The sequence below is a fragment of the Mastigoproctus giganteus genome, chromosome 3 (genome assembly GCF_048544385.1).
Source record: "Mastigoproctus giganteus isolate SK-2022 chromosome 3, ASM4854438v1, whole genome shotgun sequence".
NCBI classification, from domain to species: domain Eukaryota; kingdom Metazoa; phylum Arthropoda; class Arachnida; order Uropygi; family Thelyphonidae; genus Mastigoproctus; species Mastigoproctus giganteus.
This window is the reverse complement of record NC_143577.1, coordinates 130,198,444-130,216,004: the sequence shown is the minus strand read 5'-3', so window position 1 is coordinate 130,216,004 and position 17,561 is coordinate 130,198,444. Positions and strand designations below refer to the sequence as shown.

The following is a 17,561-nucleotide window of genomic DNA, read 5'->3' as shown; positions in this document are numbered from 1 at the left end:
CTGATTTCAAGCGGCGAACCATTTTCGGTGGACCAGCTATATGTTCTAGACACCTCTGTATAACAAAGGGAGAAAGTTTACTAACTGGTTGGTCTGATAGGGAATGAACAATTAGAAAGAGTGGCGAGATGGTTTTGGTCACATCTTTCTTTTGTCTTTTGGCAGTAGATGGATTAAGATCATCTTGCTGCCGATTGTGATCAGTTTGATCCATAATTCCAGGAGAAGCCTGGTTTGTCAAGTCCATTGTTGCTCCTTTTAGCCCTGAAAGGATTATTTTTCCTTTCAGGTTTCCGGCCCCACCACGGGGAGGCAGGAGCAGTGCCACCTAGTGACCAAGCGGCTGGCGGATTAGTTTGTTAGTGAGAAAATGGATAATTATCCTAAAAAAGAAAGGTGATTTTCCTTCCTGGGTTCTACTTAAAATCTGCTAAGTGAAGAACCACTTACAATGAACTGAGAATAAGAGCGGCTAGAAATGAAAGAGAACAAAATCACTTGGAAGGATCACTTTATAATTCGCTTAAGAAAATCGCTTGGTCCCTATCGCTTGGCACTTGGGGCCCTGTCTCCCCGAGTGGATGCACCCGACAGCACCTAGGAATGACATCACCAAACCAATGCAGCATATACAGTAATGGCATGGGTAATGTCTGTAAGTCTGTCATGGGTAGTGTCAGTATGAAGCCACTGTGAGTAATGATCTGACAGAGTTTGAACATGGAATGATTTATGGTGCTAGGAAGGTGCCAGCAACTCAGCAACTACAGGCAATGTTGACTTTTAAGATCTACTGTAGGGATCAGATGGAAGGAATGGTCCAAAGAGGGATACACAACTGCCCAACATGCCTGGACAGGGAGACCACCACTGGTTGCCAGTCAATGTGAAATACAATGTGAAAGTGGTTGGCAAGTGCTGTTCAGAACAACAGACAGTTTCACAATCCCTCATAATGGTAGACTACAACAAGGATGTACAGACCATCCAGCAGAAACTCTTGTGGCTACAGAGTAGGCAAAACTATTCATGTGCCCATTTTGACTGACCATTATCAACACCTCCGCCTGCAGTAGGCATGGAAACACTGTTCCTGGACATTGGACATCGTGAAAAGAGTCACCTATTCTCAGGAATCAAGGTCCCAACTCCATCATGTTGATGGACAGGTCCATATTCAATTAAGCAGATAAAAAGCTACAACCAGACTGCATGGTTGGATGAAAACAGGCTGGAAGTGATGGTATCATAGTTTGAGAGTGATTAAAAGTTAGGGTAATCCCCCACTAGAGATATATGATCTTGACTAGAAATTGGAGTGTCTTCAAAGATAAGCAAAGAAGCAGAAGAATCCTTTTTGCAAGATACAACACAGGACTGAAATCAACTTAGTTATCCTTGCCCCACTGGAGGTCAACATTTAAGGAATTGGTTGTGGATATTTGAGAAAGTACTACACTAGGGTAGTGGAGAATGAAAAGGACCTGGGGTAATTCTGCAGTCAGATGTGAAGTTTTCTGAGCAGTGCAGACAGGCGCCAGAGAAGGTCATGAGGCCTTGTCAATGATACACAGGAATTTTTATAGCAGGGATAAGGAGGTGATCATCCCCTTGTATAAGGCAATGGTCAAGCCACACCTTAAGTGGTGCATACAGGTCTGGAGGCCTCATTTTAGGAAGGATGTAGAGTTGCTAGGAGTACAGAGAGGGGCAACAAGACTGGTGAAGGGAACAAGGAACTCTTACCAAGAAAGGCTTCAGTTCAGCAAATTGTAGCATCTGGAGACTAGGCACTTGTGAGGTGATATGATTGAGCAGTATAAGGTCTTGAATGGTTTGAGCTGGCTCAAGGCTGATGGGATTCTTCCTCTTGCTCAGTTTATAAACCCGAGGGGGCATAAACTCATATTGAGGAAAGACAGTTGTAGAATAGACATGCACATAAATTTGCCTTTAGCCAGCGAGTAGTTGATTGTTGAAACAAACCTCCATCTGTCATTGTAGAAGTTGACAGCTTAAATAAATTCAACATGAATGGATGGGTGCACAGAAAAAACTATGGATAAGATTTCCAGTCAATGGAAGAAAGTTATTAACATACATGAGGAAAAGAGTGAGAGAGAACTGAAACTTGAGGAATACCACCAATAGTGGAGAAGTTAGAAGACAGAGCCATCTAACAACGAGTGCAGTAAGCAGTCAGAGAAAGAACTGGATACCCAATTACAAAAACAGTTGGCAAACCATAAGATGGAAGCTTATTTAGAAGACCATTTTTCCAAACACAATTAAAAGCCTTTGAAATATCAAAGACAAATCATTGAGTTTTACCGACCTTTTTCAGTGAATTTTTCCATAGATGAGTAATATTAGCCAACAATGATCTTTCATCATCAGCCATTTTCAATCCACTGCAGGATGAAGGCCTCTCCAGCAACTTTCCAGTTGCTTCTGTTTTGAGCACTGGACATCCATTTACTACCCACAAACTCATGAATTTCATCTATCCATCTCCGCCTTTGTCTTCCAGGTTTTCTTCTAGCTCCTCTTGGATACCATTCTGTTATTTTCTTAGTCCATCTGTCATCATGTCTTCGAGCTATGTGTCCTGCCCAAGACCATTTTAGTTCTTTAGTTTTGATAAGAATGTCCTTTACTTGATTTTGTTGCCTAATCCATGTGTTTCTCTTCTTATCTAACAGTCTTATTCCCAATATGATTCGTTCCATTCTTCGCTGTGTGGTTCTCAGCTTCTCTTCCATTCTTTTGGTGAGTGCCCAAGTTTCACTTCCATAAGTCATGGTGGGGAGTATACATTGGTCCATTATTTTACGTTTCAGACAAACTGGGATATTGCTCTTCAGTATGTGACTATATTTCCTGAATGCTATCCATCCAAAATTTATTCTTCTCTTGACTTCCAGCCATTTATCATTATTACAGCTAATAACTTGTCCCAGATAAGTATATGACTCCACCTTTTCAATTACTGCTCCTTCAATCATTATGTCTCTTTCTGTGGCATACTTGTTCATCATTACTTTTGTTTTAGCCATATTCATCTTTAGTCCAAAATCCTTACTAGCTGTGCATAACTGATTAAGATTTTCCTCTAATTCTTTGGGATCATGGCTTATGACCACAATGTCATCTGCAAATCGCAAATGGTTTAGGTACTCTCCGTTCACATTGACTCCTTTCTGCGACCAGTCTAATCTTCTGAAAGCTTCCTCAAGGGCAGCAGTAAACAGCTTAGGAGATATTGTGTCTCCTTGTCGAACTCCTTTCTCAATTTTAAATTTCCTACTGTCTTTGTCTAGTCTAATAAAGGAGGTAGCACTATCGTATATTTTATTCAAAATCATAATATATGGGGTATCAATGCCTTGTCTTTCCAGTGCCCGAAACATTGCCTTATGCTGTATGGAGTCAAATGCCTTTTCATAATCCACAAATGCCAGGCATAATGGTGTTTTATATTCATTTGCTTTCTCCATTAGCTGTGATATTACATGAAGGTGATCCATAGTTGAGAATCCTGTCCTAAAGCCAGCTTGCTCTTTCGGTTGATTCTCATCCAGTATTTTTTCTAATCTGTTAGTAATGACCCTTGTGAACAACTTGTAGATGTGGGATAACAAGCTAATTGGTCTATAATTTCCAATTTCTGATTTATCTCCTTTCTTATGCAGCAAAACTATGATTGCATTATTCCACTGCTTAGGCGTCACACCTTTTCTAATGCACTTTGTGAAGAGCCTTGCCAGTTTTTGTGTTATGTCTCTTCCTCCCAATTTTAACAACTCTACAGTAACTTGATCTTCCCCCGGGGCTTTCTGATTCTTCGTTTTCTTCAATGCATGTTCTACCTCATCAGGAAGAATATTGGGTATGTCGTATGTGTTGCTACTTTGCAATCCATCTTCCCCACTGCTGGCATCATTCCCCTGCTCCTTGTATAATTCTCTATAGTAGTCTTCTGCTATTTGAATTATGCCTTCTCTGCTGTTTATAAGTACACCATCGCTATTCTTCAGTTTCAGTATCATTTGTCTTTCTGTATTACTGCTCATGGCTGCTGATTTAAATCCTTTGTTTTCCCTTAATGCTTGTTCTACTTTTCTTGTGTTAAATCTTCTTATGTCCTCTCTGAGTCTCTTTCTAATGGCTTTTACAATGATCTTTACAAATATGCAAAGGATCAAAAATACCGGAGAGATATCTTTGATAGCCTAACCCCAACCAGGCAAATTGCACATTAATATGGGCAGTATAATGAGGTTGAATATATTATAAATAGTGTCATAAGTATATTATCATTATGAATATACCATAAATAATTTCTGAAACTTCCTTTGCTGTTGGATTTTTTTTTTTTTTTTTATGAAAACCCCAAACACGACAGGTATTAGAACCTATAGTACTTAGACCGTGCTTGGGGTTGGAGGTTGAGAAGAAGACAGAAGATTCGTTGACATTAGACTTGAACTTCTATAGACTGTAGTTTTCAGGAAATACATATGAAGGAATGGTTGTTCCAGAAAATGGCAGATGAATGAATAAACAAGGAAGATGAAAAGTTGGTTCTGTGAGTTTGAATTGGACAGTAAATGGATGTTGGCTGGTGGCAGTATGTGTTTGCACTGTTTTGAAAGAGAGAGCGGGAATTATAAAAGCCAATTCAGAAGAACAGTGCCCATGGAAGTATCTGTAGAAAAGGCATGCAGCAGATACAGTACGTCTATGAGACAGCGAGTGGAGAGACTCTGTTAGAGATGAGTCATAAATTAACAACTCATCTCTAAACAGAGAGATGAGTCATTAATTAACCTAACTGCCCTCTTCTGAATGGAATATAGAAGCCTGAGAGAGGTTTTGGGGACACCACCCCAGATGTGGGAACAATATTCCATAGTAGGGCATATCTGCGATTTGTACAGAGTGGACAACTGTTTGGAAGAAAAGTAACACCGAGAGCAATAGAGAAAAAAAGTTTTTTAAAGCAGAGCAAGCAATATTTGTAACTTGCTTGTGCCAAGAGAGAGAGAGATTAGAAGTCAGGGTAATTCCCAAAAGAGATATAACTTCCTAGAAATCGGAGTGTCACCAAAGATAAGAATAGGAGCAGAAGAAGAATTCTTTTTGTGAGATATAAGACAAGACTGAGTTTTAGAAGGATTGAAATCAACTAAGTTGTCTTTGCCCCTGAAGAATTACCTGGAGATCAGCATTTAAGGAATTGGTAGCGGATATTCGAGAAGTTGAAGCTGATTGAGCAGGGCAAATTTCTCAAAATGGAAAGCGGAATGCAATGTGCTATCATTAGCAAAACTATGGTTAGGATTTCCAGTCGATGGAAGAATGTCATTAATATACAAGAGGTAAATAGTAGGGGAAAGAACTGAACATTGGGGGACACTAGCATTAGTGGAGAAGTTAGAAGACAGAGAGCCATCTACCACCACCCTCAGTGAGCGATCAGAGAAAAAACTGGATAACCAATTACAAAAAGCAGTTGACAAACCATAAGATGGAAGCTTGTTTAGAAGACCATTATGCCAAACACGATCAAAAGCTTTTGAGATGTCAAGAGCAACTGCTTAAGTTTCACCGAACTTTTCCATGGAATTAGTCCATAAATGGGTAACATAAGCCAGAATATCACCAGTGAATCGACACTGATGGAATCCATACCGGCGATCGTTGGTCAGACGGAAGGTTTCTAGGTAGTTTAAGAGTTGGCAGTTAATTGATTTCTCCATTACTTTAGAAAGAGTAGAAGTAATTCGAATGGGACGATAATTGGATGAGTGAGATTTGTCACAATTTTTCAGGAACAGGCTGGATTCATTGAGCAAATTTCCAAGCAGAAGGAAAAACACCAATAAAAAAAAAAAAAATAGGTGCCAGTACGCATTCTTTGCTATCAGAAAAAATTGAAAATTAAAAGGATATGAAAAGTACCCTAAAAATTTTTTTTTTTTTTTGATATTGTTACTTTAGTAGTAATTTTTTTGGAATAAGAATAACAGATTTAGTACAGGTAGTCGTCGACTTACGACCATGTTAGGTTTTGACCGACCGGTCATAAAGCGATCTGGATGTAAGTCTGACCAGTTTAGGTAAATCATACACTGTGTACAACACAATTGGTTTACTATTTACAAAAATAAAAAATATTATAAAAAAGATATCAAATACTGTATAAAACCTAAAAAATATTTTATCTTAAAGAACTAAAAACATATGTAGAAAATAGGTAAGAAATATTTTACTGACCACTCGTGCTTGGCTGAGGGTCATCAATGGCACCACTTGAAGTAGTGGGAGTTGTTTTACTCATAAACATGTTGATTTTTGTCTGAATTGTTTGTTTCCTTTTCTGCTCATAAATTTCACGGTATGGCCGAAAAGCATCTTGTACCATTCGTTCAATCCCTGCAAATCGTTCGATGTTTGGGTCCATTTCCTCAAAATGTGTAAGAAGTTTATTTAGTAGAGAAAAACCTTCAGAAAAACCTCTAGTGGTGAATTTTCTTTCTGGTTCTTCCTCATCTTCATTTTTCTCTTCTTTCATCCTTTCTTCTTCAGCCATTCTTTCTTCTTCCAAAGCGATAAATTCTTCATTCGTAAGTTCTCCAGATTCTTGCTCTAGCAGCTCCTCAACATCTTCTACTTCAATCTCTAAAGAAAGTCCATTTGCCAGTGTTACAATATTTTCCATAACCATTTCAAGTTCATGTGCACTATCAAATCATCAATAGTATTAACAAAACGCTGGACACAGTTTTTCCAGATTCCGTTCATGCATTTCCACGTGGCCACAATATTTTTGATGCATTTATAAATATTGTACTGTTTCCAAACCTCTCGCAAAGATAGTTCTGGGTCGGCGTCTGTTGCGGCTATAGCTTGGGCGAAAGTGGTTCGAAGATAGTGCACCTTAAATGTGGCAATCGCCCCTTGGTCCATAGGCTGAATGAGTGGAGTTGTATTTGGCAGCAAATAAACAACTTTTACAACTGGATGGAGGTGATCTAGGTGAGGTGGATGGCCAGGTGCATTTTCTAAGATTAATACAATTTTGAAAGGAATTTCTTTCTTGAAGCAATATTCACGAACTTGAGGTACAAAACAATTTAGAAACCAGTCTTCAACCAATGTTTGAGTCATCCAGGCTTTTCGAACAAGAACAACAAATTTGTTCGGAAGTATACAGGCAGAGTGTGCTTGTTTACATTCTTGAACACACGGGAATTTTCAGAATAATAAATTGAAAAAGGCTTCAGTTTAAAACTACGATGTTCCCGCCAAGGAGCAAATTCAGCCTATCTTTAAGTGCCTTAAAACCAGGCATGCTTTTGGCTTCTTGGTGAATGTAAGTGCATTCTGGCATCCTTTTCCACAACAATCCAGTCTCATCCACGTTGAAAAGCTGCTCTGGTTGATTCCCTCCTTCTGTAATAATCCACATCCACACTTGCTGATTCTCCAGTGACTTGAACCCTATGAAGGTTGAATCTTCTTTTGAATCTTTTGAACCATCCTGTACTTGCTATAAATGTCTGAGTGTAATCTTTTAAGGCACATTTCTTCAGTGTCTAAAAGAGACTTCTAGCCTTCGACTGCACTGTAAGAAGGCTTAAGGGTGTACGCTTCTGTATCTGATCTTCCATCCAAAGAAACAATAATTTTACCATTTCATGGATGGGCCCCGTACAGTCGGTCCTCGTATAACACGTGTTTACATTACACGAATTCGATCATACACGATTTATAAATAGGGGAACGATATCTTATATAACACGAACCGAATTCGCTTATGCACGATTCGCCTGTGTTTACAAGAAATGGCAGTTGAACGCAGAATCACCCCAACCAAACGCAACACGATAGGAATGAAGAGAAGATTCTGAAAATGTATTTATGTTTTTTATATCAGTGAAGGGGAAGCACATTTCACCGTAATAACCTAAAAACCAACACAATTCCAGCTATCGATATAATCGCAAATGCAATTAGATGGAGTTTACTACCAATTTATAACAGATTCCACTAGCAGAAACGCAACTGGAAATTGTTTTTATTGTTTTATGGTAGTAACCCCTAGAAATGTGCTTTAGTAAAATGTGAGGTGTTAATAGCATATCTCTGCCTTTACGGTGTTGTTTATTCAGTTGCTACACGTGCGCAGCTTTGTTTATGTGTATCAAGCGTGCCTCCTCATTTTGTAATTGTGCTTTATTCCCTAAAAATTAGTAAAATACTTAAAATGTGTGAAAAGGAAGCGTCCTGGCAAAGACACTGCAGATTCAGAGAGAGAAAAAAAAAAAAAAAAGCAATATCGATAAACAGAGGCGGACTGGATCAAAAATTCTTACCCGGGAAAATTTATAGTGGCCTCATACTACGGTTTATGGCCAAAATCACACCGGCCTCCGGCCCACCGGGATTTCCCGGGTAAGGCTTATGGCCAGTCCGCCTCTGTCGATAAAGAAAAAATACGAAATTGGGAAACACTTTGAGCAAAATGAAAGACCATGTGATATTGCACGTGCCACGGACCGAAATGAGGCAACGCCGAGAATTAGAAAGAATGCAGAGAAAATAAAAACAACTTTCATAGCAGGAACAACACAAAGTGTAATTAAAATCCATTAGATTAAGACAAGAATTGGATGAGATGGAACGGCTGTCATCTGTTTTGATAGAAAATCAAACAAAAAACAAGTCTGCTTACGATAGAAGCAAAAGTATTAGCAATATTTTATTACGTAATAGTCGTAATAAAATACGTAAGCATTTTATTACGACTATTTTATTTAATATAATAATTTTTTTACTATTTTATTAATAAATTTTTATTATTTAAATAAATAATAAAAAATAAATATTTTTTATTATTTATTATATTATAATAAAAAAATATTATAATATTATTTTTTATTACATATTTTAATTGTTATAAAATACGTAAGTATTTTATAACGATTAAAATTACCCGATTATTTATTGTGTTCGGTAATGTTTTGGTTCCAAATGTGTGTTCAATCTTGGGTGGTCGGCACCTAACCCCACTTTTCCCATAGGGCCTGTTGTTTATATTGCACGATTTTGCATTGCATGAGGGTTCCTAGGAACACAACTATCGTGCTATACGAGGACAGACTGTACGTTGTTTCGTTATGACTGTTGCTCGCATGGGTGCCGAACCTTTAACAACTTCACGAATCCTTTCTTTGTCTTTCAAAATCGTCGACACTGTAGAATGAGATAACTTAAAATCACATGCGATTGCGTTCACCTTCTTTCCTTCTTCATGCTGCTTGATCACTTTCAATTTTGTGTCTAAATCAATGGCCTTTCTTTCTTGACAGGTCTAGGAGTAGACAAAGGCACTTTCCTCTTGGTTGACATGTTTAGGGGTTTTAAAAAAATGCTAACTGTAATACAAATATAACTGAACCAAAAATAGTGAACGTAATATGTATGCAAACAGAGATCGAGACATATGAATCACGACATACATACATCGGTACGATGTTTTGTTTGACTGTGATGGCAAAGCTGACTAAACGGATTTAAGACTAGCTTATTCACACCAAAGACACGTTACTGGGCAGTGGGCTGACGCTACATGCACAACCGTTCCGATTAGGCTTCGGGGCTACGGGTACCATACAGATAGGGCGTGTGAATGTAGTAGAAAAATCTGAGAGCACTGCATTGAGAGGGGATTGACGTGCATATAGCATTCTTCCTAGCAACAATCTTCTATGTATGCTCGGTTCAGACTGAAACGCAGTGTGAGATGCAGTAGCAGTCGTAAGTCGATCAGTCGTAAAGTGTATAGGTCGTAAGTCGATGACTACCTGTATATTAACACAGTTTATTAAGCATAAATTTATTATTCAAATATATAAAAAAATAAGTAAAATGTGAGTAAAATGAGTAAATAAATCGGTCAACTACTGAGTGCCAATCACTCAGGATGAAGGGTCTGTAGTCACGAATCGACGTTAATGGTCGTCGTAGTATCTCAAATAGAGAGCTTTATGGTAACTGAAAAAAGTTTCTAGTACCCCAGCTTGGCCTAAAACCGAAAACGTTGTCTATTTGAGTCTTTCAAGTTGTTGGGAAGGATAAGGGTGGGAGAAGCAACTCCGACTTCTTCTTGGAGAAGCAATTAAAGTCTTGGGGGGGAAGTGACTGGCAGGTGAGGGCCATGCAAGACTCTGCGCAGGCACCTCCCCACCACCGCCTCCTCAACACTGGCTCTCTGAGTACCTCCTTGTCGGGACAACTCCAGCTCTGAAAATTGTTAAAAATACTTCTTGTCATAAAATTTATAAATGACCTTTATAGAATTATTAACTAACTATTTAGCAACCTTTTTGTCACCAAAAGGAGAATTGCTTAGTACAAAGAAGCACGCTATCAAAGTGCAATAAAAAATTGTTTTTTTAATTTTAACAGAGAAAGTAAAAGATAGATTTCAATCGGAATAGTTTTCCCTCAATAAGCATTGAATAATGCATAGTTAATGTGATTTTTAAATTTTTAGCTCCATTAGTGACGGGGGACACGAAAATTACTCACATTTTCCTGTCTGGTGCTGCCATTTTTAATTTAAAAAATATTTTAAGAGTATATTTTAAACCTACTCGTTGAACTCTTTCCAACGGTGTATAGGTTGGTGAAAATATTTTGTCCCCCCATTTCTCAAACAAATTTTTGTCAACAACAATCAATATGGTGTTATGTTGGCTCACATCATGTACACACCCATGCAAAATTTCAAGTCAATAGGTTGAGTGGTTCCAGAGATACAATGCTGTGACAGAGGGACAACCGAGTGACATTATAAGAGTCCTTCGTTAGACTACGGACCCTAAAAATAATAAGTAAAAATAATTTCATAATAAAGTTTTTGTAGAATATTCCAAATTTTTATTAAGTTCTCATCCGACACCCTGTGCTGACTTCTTTTCTTCCTCTTTGTGTGTCGGTTGCTGAAAGACATTTCCGAAGCAGCCAAGAATCGACATATTTTGCTGGATCGAAGTGGGTCAACAGCGGGCATACAATTTTAAGAAACAGTAGTGAAGTAATTGTTTTTGTCATCAACGAATCTCTGGTTGGGCTGGCTATAAGATTCATTTGTGAAAATCCTCGTTCACATTCACTCGATGAAATTGGTATCGTACTCAGAGCGTCCATCAAATGCTTCAATTCTTCCAAAACCATCTTTTCAATTAGGTATTTGCAAAATCCATGAATTGTATCTCTTTCATTTAACTGTACCCTAATTGACAATTTTCTAACTTCATTTTCACCAAATTCCAACAATTCATGTTTAAAACGTTTAATAATACCTTCGTTGTCCTCATTTTCCTTCTGTCGCCATCAGTATGAACTGCCAAAATGTCAGCGTCATTCGGATATTCAGGTACTGTGACCATGTAAACAGATATAGGGAGAATTTCCGGAAAATGTGGATAACACACTTCCGCGAAACAGATGATTATTTGTTGGGGTAAAAGTAAATCACGTTCTCATAATTCTCGAACAGGGTGCTTACAGTTGATTCACAGCAGTGTCCAACCTACAGCCCGCTCGGAAAGCGAACTAAAACAGCATTTTAAAATTTGCTAATTATCAAAAAAATTCTCATTAAATGTTTTGTTCAGTAAATGTAATTGTGTATTGTACTTAATAAAAGTTTCGAATATTTTCAATTTTACTTTTACATGCAACAAGATATGGAAAATGTAACACGCTAAAGAAATCTAACTTAGAATTTTTTTTTTAATATGGCCCCTGTACAGGAAAAGTTTGGACACCACTGCAAAAGAAGGTGGACCAGAGCCCATTGGGAATACTCCTTGATCTGCTGACTGCTAACCAGCGCGACTTCTCTGTATGTGGGACAGGTGGTCGGATAGGTTTTACCAGGTAGCACTAAGTTGCAGAATGGTAATCCCTTTAGCTCTCTTAATTCGCACAGCAACACTAATTGCCTAAATTTCCTGAAGGCCAGAAATGCAAACAGTGCAAAACTGAGTTAATTCTCTCCTAATCCATTTGTTATGTGAAAATTTTCTTTGTTCAATGGAAACTATTTTAAATGTAACTTCCAAGGGAAATTCAAAATGATTCGCTATAAAAGGACTTCGTTAAACAGAGGTCCGACTGAGTAATTTAGAATTATAAAAATGGTTATACAGTTTTATATAGAAAATATCTTAGAGCAAAAAATGCAAATTTAGTTAAATAATTTTAAGCTTATTTGAATAGTAGGCAAACGTGAAAAAAATTTACAGAATATTACAATTTTCGGAGTGCACTGCATCCAAATTTCACACGTCACAAAAGGTGCCGGTACGCCGTACCGTTGCGTATTGTCCCAAAACAAGCACGAGTCGAAATATTGAAATATATATATATTCAATAATGTAAACTTCATAGCATAACCAGTGCATAGTGTTATCACTGCATTAGGATATGTTGAGTGTGGTATTTTTAATTACATTTAATTTGAACCGAAATCATGCCTCAGACTGGAGCAGCAAAGCAAAAAGCTCAGGGGAGAACTAAGGTGGGAGGAGGTTGTTCTCTGATTCACAGCATTATGAAATGTACTGCTTGTTTGATGTTTGTGGAATTGGACGTGGTATTGCCAAGTGGGATGTCTGTGTGTGTGTGCTCAATGAAAAGAGGTGAAGATGTTAGGTGCCAATTCAGAGTTCTTATGGGCTTTTATGAGACGTTGAAGAGCAGGGCGGATGCCCTCAAAGGATTTAAATTGAGAGGCCCATCAAGCTTTCAGCTGCCCGCATTGACATTTGATCATTAGGCAACACAAGGACAATCCCCAAGGCAGAATGTGATTGTCCCACAGGGACTAGTTGTCTATGACTGTGTTGTCAGGGAAATAGGAAATATATTGTGCAAAAAGGATAGGTGGAATAGGACCAGGGTATGTCTGTCAGGGACAAAAGTTGATGATGTCGTAGGGAAGATATCTTTTAAGTGCACAAAAGGTGATACTGTTGTACAGGTTGGCACTAACGACATTAAGAGTAGGAGATCTGCAGACTTACTTAACAAGTACAGGTCAATACTGAAAAAAAAAAGTCACGAGTTAGGATTAAATTTGAAAGTGTCTGCAATTCTGGCTAGACACGATAGGAAGGAGTATAAGATGAGAGCCTTGTCAATCAATCCGAACCTGGAGAGACTGTGCAAGGTTCATGGGGTAGAATTTTTGCCAAAATGGTCTGTGCTGGTTAACAGGAGAGACTGCTTCTACATGGATAGGATACACTTAAATAGAAAAGGTGCAAGAATATTTACTGATGCTATTGAGGCAGTGTGAGCTAGGTCGAAAAGAAGCTGTTAGCTTGGAGGAATATACAGAGAGGTGAAAGTGATTCTTGCACTGCTTCTACTAGAATGAGCAGCAACCTGGAAAGCAAGGTGCTGGGGTTTTTCAAGGACCGTTGGGAGTCATCATGGAACAAGTAAATACATCAGCTGTGTTCAGGGCAATAAGAGTAAGAACAGGTGCATACTTGCATGTACAACAATGCTAGGAGTATAGTAAAAAAATTCGATGAATTTGAATTTCTCAAGCCATCAAAGGCAATATATATGTTGGGATATCAGAGATGTGGTGTTACACATATATAAGAAATGCAGAATTTGAATTTGGGGAGTACAATGTGCACAGAAAGGATGGCTAAGGAAAAGAAAGCAGATACGAGAAGCATACAAAAATTCGATTAAATTTACCGGTAAAAGTACTTTGCCGTAACGGCATTTGTATTGTTGCTCGCTCGGTAAACAGACGGTGGGTGTTATCAGTCTGGAGTAGAAGTCAAATCCCATGGGAGATTGAAACTCTTCCAAAGTGGAGGGGGTAAACAGAACTTTTTTCTTTAGAATCACTAATTGAATTAGCTAATTGAATCACAAACAGAGTCATATTGGAAGTTCTGTCGTCATAAAAAATGTTCGTAATGTAGATCCACTGGTAAACTTTTTCGAAGTTTGCCGTGCTTCTCCTGTGGGCTTCCTTTACCTTTGCCTTTTTTTTCTTAATAAACAATTTATCCACTAGTCCACCAGTGATTCTAAAGAAAAACTCCTTTGGGAGGGTTTCAATCTCTAGTGGGATGCAATTTCTACTATTATTGGTGTTATTCAATTTCTACTATATATGGGTGTTATTCAATTTAAATTGAATAACACCCACTGTATGTTTACTGAGGGAGCAACAATACAAATGCCGTTACAGCAAAGTACTTTTACCGGTAAATTTATCGAACTTTTGTGTGCCTCTTGTGTGGGCTTTCTTTACCTTTGCCGAAAGGATAAACAGGATAGGAAGAGAGGAGAAGTTATGCTGTTAGACTAAGGCAGTTTTTTAGCTAAAGCTTCAAACTAAGGGACATTTCATTAGTGGGCAAGTTAGTGCTATTGCATCTTGTTTATACATAGTGACTACAAAAGTAAATAAACTGGCATTGTTTTATTTATATCTCATACTGTGAAAATTTCACAATGAGTTGCCACATGTTGCACTACCTTGAATAAGTAATGCTTCACCAATGAAGAAGACTAATGTTACTTATTCTTGGCAGATACCACCACCCAAATGGTACCATTTCAAGGCTGATTAATATTGTGCAGTTATACTTCATAACTGGATTGGCACTATTACAACAACAACAGGGTACTAACCCCGCCCACCGAGGATAGGCCAATGAACGTTGAAATGGTACCATCTGGGTTCTCGGTGCTGGTATCTGCTGAGAATAAGTAACACTAGTCTTCTCCACTGGTGAAGCATTACTTATTCAAGGTAGTGCAATATAATGGAAACTCGTGAAAGTTTTAATCGGGATGAGATATAAATAAAACAATGCCAATTTATCTATTTCGGTAGTTCACTACGTACAAACAAAATGCTATAGGACTAACCTGTCCGCTGTTTTATTATTATTATTAGCCATATGGTGCAAGGAATCCTGAGGCTTATGCTGCACCATCCAAAAAAAGATTGGAGTAACCCTGAGAGTAAGAGAGAGAGAGACAGCAGTAGAAGGAAATCACCAAGGAGAAGAATGATGATATCCAGCTCAGGGCCCTGGATGTGCCAAGCCCATACTAACCAGATGTGAGCCCCTGTTGGTTAAGAAACACAAAATTTAAGGCAATGCATCCAGTTGACATGGGTGGCCAGTGCAATGTTGAGTCAGTTTAATGGGAAAGCAAAAGTGAGAGTAGGAGTGTGTTATAGGCCTAATGACTCCTAGTACAACAAACAACTGTACAGAGAAATAGTGGGCCAGTAAATCAGAATGTCTTGTAATGGGGGATTTTAACTTCTCAAATATTGACTGGAACTTGTGGATTGGTCGCTTGCACACTAGCAAGACTTTTGTGGATTTATTGGATGACTATTTTCTATAGCAACATGTTTGAGAGGGAACCAGAGAGAGAATAATACTCAATCTGATTACTGGTGATTATTCATGAATACTGAGCTACTAAAGCTAATGCTAAGTTACTGCTATGGATAAAGGGATGGCTAAAGGGCAGAAGAGACAGATAGAGATGTAGATATAAATGGGTGCCACTCTTCATGGACTAATGTTATTAGTGGAGTCCCACAGGTTTCAGTGCTAGAGCCCCCTACTGTTTACAATATTTTTTAACACTATTTGTTGAAGGCAACTCAAATTATTGCAATTCAAATTTGATTTGCTTTCGATACATAACAGGAATGAAGGCATATTACTGCAGCAAGATCCAGATTAGGCATTGGCTAAGAAGTGGCAAATGAAGTCTAACATTCATAAATGCAAAGAATGTGGGCAGCAGTAATCCCAGAATAACATACCGATTAGGTAGTACCACACACAAGATAGTCAAGAATGAAAGAGACCTAAAGAGATGGTAATTGTAAAATTCAACATAAAGTTCACTGAGTCAATAATTAAGAGGAACTTTGCCAGCAGTGACAAGGAGATGATTATCCCATTGTATAAAGCAGGCGTGGCCAATTTAATTTGTGATGCAGTCTACTTTTTTCCTTCAAAATGTGCCGCAATCTACCATCTCAAAAATTTCATTGCACAAGATGCACAAATCGAGGGATGACTGTATATTTAAAATTTGTCGTGATCAACCAAAATTAAATCCGCGATCGACTCGTTGGCCACCCCTGGTATAAAGCAATAGTTAGGCTACAAATAGGTTTGGAAGCCTCATTTTAAGATAGGTGTGGAGCTCTTAGAATGGATAAGAAGAAAGGCAACCAGATTAATGAAAACATAAAAGAGTACTCTCACCAAAAAGACTTCAGTTCTGCAATTTGCAGTGCTGTGCTTGGAAACTAGACAATTGCAAAGAGACCTGATTGAAGCATTAAGTCTTTAAATGGATTGAGCAAACTTAATGATGATGGTATTCTAATTGTTTCTCGGGCAATGCATACAAGGGGGCCCTCATATATATGAGGGCATATCACAATCGTTCAATAAAGAATGATCATAATTTTTCTTGAACAACTATACCACTTGCTGTTTCTAGCTGAGTTGTGGAGTTTAAGACCAAACCAAGCTGCATCACATAACAACTGCACAGTTGACTAGTGCACACTGTGTGACCTTAGCAGTTGGTCAAGTTTATGCCTGTTCAGTTTTGCCTATGGATGTGACATAAGAGGAACAGATTTTGTTTCTATTTCAAGAAAACAACAGCTGAAGCATATGAAATTTTAAAAGAGGCTTATGATGATTCTATGCTTCCATACAGCACAGCTGGCAGGTGGTTTAGAATGTTTAAAGATGGACATGATTCAATTACAAAAATTGGCAATCCTGGAGCTGTAACCACAGAAACATGCTGTCACTACAGAAACCATAAACTGCTTCGGTAATCGTGAGAGTAGCTCACCATATAACAGTAAGGCAACTGGCAGAGATGGTGAGAATATCAGTAGGAATTTTCCATGACCATTTGCATATGACATATGTTTGTGCATGCTGGGTTTCAAGAGTAATCAAACCTGAGCAATGGCAAGTTCACATGAAGGTTTGTCAGGAGCTGCAACAGATGGTTAAGATGGTGAGGTTCTTGCACAAGGTAATAATGGTATATGAGACATGGCTTCATGATTTGGACCCAGAGAGTAAGCAACAAAGCTCTATTTGGAAGTCTACATCATTGCCAACACTGAAAAAAAAGCAAAAGTTGTGGCTTCTGCAGGAAAGATTATGTCATCTCATTTTTTTGACATTCAAGGAATGGCTTACCAGCATATTGTGCCACATCATACAACTGTTGTGGGACCTTACTGCAGAACTATACTGCACACTTTGTGGGATCGCATTTGTTGTAAATGACCACAACTGCACACAAGTTAGTAGGATTAAAACCAAATGTCACGTGCAAGGACATATCATTCTCCCCTGCTGTGTTCACCAATCATACTTTTCTCTATGGAGCACTGTATTTTATTTAAAGTGCATATTCAATACCAAGTCAAGAGC

At 38.3% G+C, this 17,561-nt stretch overlaps 1 protein-coding gene across 1 annotated transcript in view; it reads right to left on the bottom strand.

Annotated features, from left to right (window-relative positions):
* LOC150088271 (pyruvate kinase PKM-like) overlaps window positions 1-17,561 on the bottom strand; it is a 552,820-nt gene that overhangs the window by 505,465 nt on the left and 29,794 nt on the right. The gene's annotated exons all lie outside the window — the stretch shown is intronic.